We start from the raw sequence: 6,449 nt of genomic DNA, 5'->3' as shown, positions 1-6,449 counted from the left end.
CTTAAGAGGCAGAAGCAAGCTGATCTCTGTGGGTTCAAGATCAACCTGGTTTACACAGGGAGTTGAGGTGAGCCAGGGTTGCACAATGAGATCCTACCCACACCCCCAGCAACAGAGACCCTCCTGGAAAGTGACCAACACCCTATTACCCCTGTTAAAAGTGTTCCCCAATTTCTTACTCTGAATAAAGTTGGTCTTTATCAGGGCCTACAAGGCTCCCTGCGATCTCACCTTTATCAACTCAAGCCGTTCCTCCCCCAGCCCACACCTTCACACCACTGCTGTATCAGCAGCTTCCTTGCTGTTCTCACGCCTCTCCCCAAAAAGGGCTACCACCGGGCCTTTCCTCCCTGGATTTAGTTTAGGTCCTTACTCAATGCCACCTGATCCCAAAGCTGTCTGGAGCCATCTTCAAAAGATTCCTTACGCACGCATGAACGCAGGGACCTGCTGCCTCTGCCGCATTGCTCTCCTTGCCCTTGGGCCACCTTTTCATGCCAGATGTCCCTGGCTGAATTTATTCACGTGTCCCTTCTAGTGAAATAGGAGCTCCCTGGGAAGAGGGTCTCTGTCAACATCCCCACTGTACAGAACTCTGCCCGCAACATACGTAAAACACTTTTCAAAATAAATGAGCAGCTAGGAATGACTAGGACTGTTGATCCATTCCGAATGTTAAATTCGAGCCGGGGATGGCAAGGCAAATGTCTCAAGCGTTTGCAATCTGAAAGGGAAGTTTTTCTTGGCTATCCACCTCAGCATTTTGCACTTACAGTATATGACTGTGGAATCTTCTGTCATGGACCATCGGCCACAGGAAAAATTAAAATAAATCTCTGGCCACAGGGAAACAGAAAGCAACAATTAAGGGCTAGAAACATGATTAGACAATTAGTCACCGCTGGCCTTTGCCAGTGGCGTAACTGAGAACGCAGCCCAGGAACCAGACCGGGCTGAGCTGGAGCCGCTGCTGCGCACTGCCTTACTCTGAAACACGGTGTTATTTACTCGCCATTCTTCTGAGGACACCGATTTGTAAAATTCAGCTAAAACCCCTACAATGGTAAGAATTTTATGGCGTCGCATCCCTAGCACAGTCCCTGGTACAGAACAAGAATTTAATATACACTGGCTTTATTGTTTTTCAATATATCATCCAATCAGCACTCCATCCACTTTCAGGAAGTTTTAAAATAACACAATTGGCTGCAGACATTCCCCCCCCCATGGAATTCTCTGAGGGGGAAGGGTGTGTTTACTGGCATTGCTCATGAGATTTTTTTTTCCCCCACTCTGGTAGAGATGTATTTTCATGGAAACCTACATGTAACGCTATTAAAGAGTTGATTCAGTCAAGACAAGGATCACATAAGAGTCGCTAAGGAGAGCTAAGAAAAAGCTGCAAGCAGGAGGCTTGGATATCCAGAAACCACATAAAGCGGCACAGGTAGCGTGCATCTAAGGTCCCAGGACTCACACAGTGAGATGGGAGACACAGAGAGAGTCCCGAGAGGCTAGTGGGCCAGGGAGCCTGGTACATGTGGTGAGGAACAAAAGACCCTGTCTCAGATGATAAAATCTGTCATCTGACCTCTGCAGGCACGTATACACATGAGCACACTCAATACACATAAAGACACAAAGAAGGTTTCTGAGAACATGGAATCACATGTATAAACTGCCTATTCAGTGAAGTGGGCACACATGTTTGACTTCTCCCTACATACCACCAAGAACTGTAAAGTCAGGGGTAAGCCTTGCCGGTGAGGGAGAGCCATGCTTCCTGCATAGCTCGGGGTACCCTCTTCCGTTTGTCCCACGAGGGTCTTTCTCCATGGCCCTGACTGCTCTGTGCTAACGAATCAACTTCTCTGCTGCTTAGCTTCTGCTACCAATCTTAAATCTGTTTGTTATTTCTGAGTGACTAAATAGTACAAAAAGGATCTCTTTCTCTTGTGTCCACCCAAGAGATCTACGGAAGGGTCACTATGAGCTCATAGTAAGGTTACAGAAAACACAGTGCCTGGCACAATGCGCTGGAGACATTTGTCACCCACCTAACTGTAAGAATTGTGACACACAGACCCCTCCCTAGATTCTGCCTCCAGCACCCCTTCCCTAGGCAAACACCATCCCAGCTGGTCCCTGGCCCTGATGCTGCTGGGCCCTGCCCTCAACCCCACAGCCTTCTGCCACTGAGGCACAGATCACACAAGTCACAATCATCCTTCCCCAGAATTCCAGCAGACTCTATAGGCCCACAAACAGTACTCACCAGTTGGAAGAAGAATCCCAACAGCTCTATCAGTGGCCAAGCTGGTCCTAGGTACCCCAGAAGACTCAGGCTTTACTGGAGACCAGGCTAGATCTAAAATCCATAGACAACTTCAGCTTTACCAGAGGCCAGACCCAATCAAGAGACCCAAGGCCCCAAAACCACAGTGGAGAGATCCTACTAGACCTGAAGACTCACCAGTCACCAGACCATTGGCTGCTTAGGCCAGAAGACCAGAGAGGAAACAGAAATCAAGGAACAAAACACCCATTCAACAAAGACAAACACAGGAATCAACACGTAGACCTAAAATCATCCCAAGTTCAGATGTCAAAATGCCAGGATAAGAACACAGTAACAGAAAGGGCAATATATGTCACCACCAGAACTCAGCTGTCCCACAGCAGCACGTCTTGAACATTCCAATGCAGCTGAAGCACAAGAAAATGATCTTAAAAATAACTTTATGAAGATGATAAAGGAAATGAAAAAAAATCTCTTAAAGAAATGGAGAAAAACAACCAAAAAATTAGAGGATATCAATAAATCTCTTAATGGATGTCAAGAAAATCAAGAAAAAAATAAACAAACAACTGATGGAAACAAAACTGTTCAAGATCTGAAAATGGAAATTTAAGCAATAAAGAAAACACAAACTGAAAGAATTCTGGAAATGGAAAATCTGGGTAAGTGATCAGGATCTACAAATACAAGTATCACCAAAAGATTACAAGAGAAGAAAGAAAAAATATCAGGCATTTAAGATATGACAGAGAAAATAGATTGATTGGTCAAAGAAAATGTTAAAATCTAAAAAATTCCAAACACAAAACATCCAGGAAATCTAGGACACCATGAAAAGATTAAACCTAAGAATAATAGAAATAGAAGAAAGAGAAGAAGTCCAACTCAAAGGCAAAGAAAATATATTCAACAAAATCATAGAAGAAAAACTTCCCAACCTAAAGAAGGACAGGCCTATGAAAGTACAAGAAGCTTACAGAACAACAAATAAACTGAACTTAAAAAAAAAGAAAGAAAGAGAAAAAGAAAAAAGTCCCCTTGCCACATAATAATCAAAACACTAAACATACAGAATAAAGAAAGAATATTAAGAGCTGCAAAGAAAAAAGGCCAAGTTAACATGTAAAGGCAGACCTATCAGAATTACACCCAACTTCTCAATGGAGACACTAAAAGTCAAAAGCCAGGAAGTCATGATCAAGCATTATGCAGACATTAAGAGACTATGGATGCCAGCCCAGACTACTATACCCAGCAAAACTTTCAATCACCATAGATGAAGAAAACAAGATACTCCATGACAAAGTAAAATTTAATAAATATTTATCTACAAATACAGCTGTACAGAAGATACTAGAAGGAAAACTACAACCCAAGGAAGTAAGCTACACCCTTGAAAATGCAAGCAATAGATAATCTCATACCAACAAAACTCAAAGAAGGGAAACACACGCACACCAACAACAGCAACAACAACAACAAAACATAACAGTGGTGTGGAAAGTCCTGCTATCTATGTGTTGCTTTTATTGGTATATATATATATGTATAGAGGGGGGAGGGAGGGAGGGAGGGAGTAGGTAGAGTCAGAGATGCAGTGTAGCTACTGCAGGGGACAGATGAGCCAGAACCTTGTCGGTAAGCCACAGCCATGTGGTAATATACAGATTAATAGGAATGGATTAAGCCTTTCCTGCAGTGACGACCTCCCTATGAGAACATGCCTCTTGCAAAGGATCTCCTTCATCCCTCTCCAGAGGAGGAAAAGAGGAAACACAAGAAAAAGCACCTGGTGCAGAGCCCCAATTCCTACTTTATGGATGTGAAGTGCCCAGGATGCTATAAAATCACCACGGTCTTTAGCCATGCACAGACGGTAGTCTTGTGTGTTGGCTGCTCCACTGTCCTCTGTCAGCCTACAGGCGGGAAAGCAAGACTGACAGAAGGATGCTCCTTCAGGAGGAGGCAGCACTGAAAAGCACCTGATTCGAGATGAGTGGGAACCATCCCAATAAACACATTTTGGATAAAAAAAAATAGGAATGGATTAAATTAAGATGTAAGAACTAGCCAATAAGAAGGTAGAGCTAATAGGCCAAACAGTAATTTAATTAATACAGTTTCTATGTGGTTATTTCGAGTCTGGGCAGCCAGGAACAAACAAGCAGTCTCCTACTACATAATAGGAACTAACAATCACCAGTCATTAATATCTCTCAATATCAACAGATTCACTTCACCAATAAAAAGGCAGAGGTTAATAAAATGAATATTGATGTAGGAGGGTCATCTGTCTATGTGTTACTTTCATTGGTTAATAAAGAGACTGCCTTGACCTTTCATAGGACAGCAGCTTAGATAGGCAGAGTAAACAGAACAGAATGCTGGGAGAAAGAAGCAGAGTCAGAGGGCTGCCCACCATGAAGTTGCCAGGTCAGACATGCTGAATCTTTCCCGGTAAGCCACCACCTCATGGTGCTACACAGATTATTAGAAATGGGTTAGTCAAGATGTGAGAGTTAGCCAATAAGAGGCTAGAACTAATGGGCCAGGCAGTGTTTAAAAGAATACAGTTTCCGTGTAATTATTTCGGGTGTAAACTAGCCGGAATGCAGCCGCCACTCCTTTTGCAACAGGATATGAAAACAAGGTCCATCCTTCTGTTGCATACAAGAAACACACTTCAACATCAAAGACAGACATTACCTCAGAGAAAAGGGTTGGAAAAAGATTTTCCAATCAAACAGACCTAAGAAGCAAGCTGGTGAGGCTATTATAATATCTAACAAAATAGACTTCAAACCAAAATTAATCAAAAGAGAATGACATTTCATATTCATCAAAGGAGAAATCCACCCAAGATAATGACTTAATTCTGAACATCTATGCTCCAAACACAAGGGTACCCACATTTGTAAAATAAACCTTAAATTACACATTGAACCCCACACATTAATAGTGAGAGGTTCCAACATCCCACTCTCACCAATAGACAGGTCATCCAGACAGACACTAAACAGAGAAACAACAGAACTAACAGATGTTATGATTCAAATGAACCTAATATATATCTACAGAACATTTCACCCAAACACCAAAGAACATAACTTCTTCTCAGCATCTCCTGGAATCTTCTCCAAAATTGACCACATATCAGTCACAAAACAAGTCTTAATAGATTAAAAAAAAATGGAATACCTCCTGCATCTTATCAGATCACCATGGATTAAAGTTGGAGTTCAACAACAACACAAACTACAGGAAGCACACAAACTCATGGGAACTGAGTAACTCTCTCACTGAACCATCACTGGGTCAAGGAAGAAATAAAGAAATTAAAGACTTCCTAGAATTTAATAAAAATAAATGCACAACATTCCCAAACTTATGGGATATTATGAAAGCAGTGCTAAGAGGAAAATTCATAGTACTGAGTGCCTACAGAAGGAATTTCAAGAAATCTCATAGAAGAAACTTAACAGCATACTTGAAATTTCTAGAACAAAAAAAAAAAAAAAGCAAGTACACCCAAGAGGAATAGATGGCAGGAAATAATCAAACTGAGGACTGAAATCAATAAAATAGAAACAAAGAGACCAATACAAAGAATCAATGAAACAACAAGTTGGTTCTTTGAGAAAATGAACATGATAGACAAAACCCTTATTTAAACTGACTAAAAGGCAGAAAAAGAATATCCAAATTAACAAAATCAGAAGTGAAAAGAGGGATATAACAACAGACAATGAGGAAATCCAAATAATCATTAGGTCATACTTCAAAAAACTATACTGCAAAAAAAAAAAAAATGGAAAATCTGAAAGAAATGGAATTTTCCTCGATAGAGACCACTTTCCAAAGTTAATACAAGACCAGATAATCAATTTAAACAAACCTATAACTCCTAAAAGAAATAGGAGCAGTCATTAAAAGTCTCCAAACAAACTTCCAGGTTCAGACGGTTTCAGCACAGAATTTTACCAGACTTTCAAAGAAGAACTAATATCAGTGCTCTTCAAATTATTCCACAAAATAGAAACAGAAGGAACATTGACAAATTCTTTTTATGAGATCACAGTTATCCTGACACCCAAACCACACAGACTCAAGAAAGAAAGATAATTACAAGCTAATTTCCCTCAAGAACATT

General features: G+C 41.1%; 1 pseudogene; it reads left to right on the top strand.

Annotated features, from left to right (window-relative positions):
• Positions 1-4,004: 4,004 nt before the first annotated feature.
• LOC148120650 (small ribosomal subunit protein eS27 pseudogene) lies at positions 4,005-4,330 on the top strand (annotated as a pseudogene).
• Positions 4,331-6,449: the final 2,119 nt, after the last annotated feature.

Source organism: Myodes glareolus, chromosome 10 (assembly GCF_982192425.1).
Source record: "Myodes glareolus chromosome 10, mMyoGla1.1, whole genome shotgun sequence".
NCBI classification, from domain to species: domain Eukaryota; kingdom Metazoa; phylum Chordata; class Mammalia; order Rodentia; family Cricetidae; genus Myodes; species Myodes glareolus.
The sequence above is the reverse complement of the archived record's forward strand: the minus strand, read 5'-3'. Positions and strand labels throughout refer to the sequence as shown.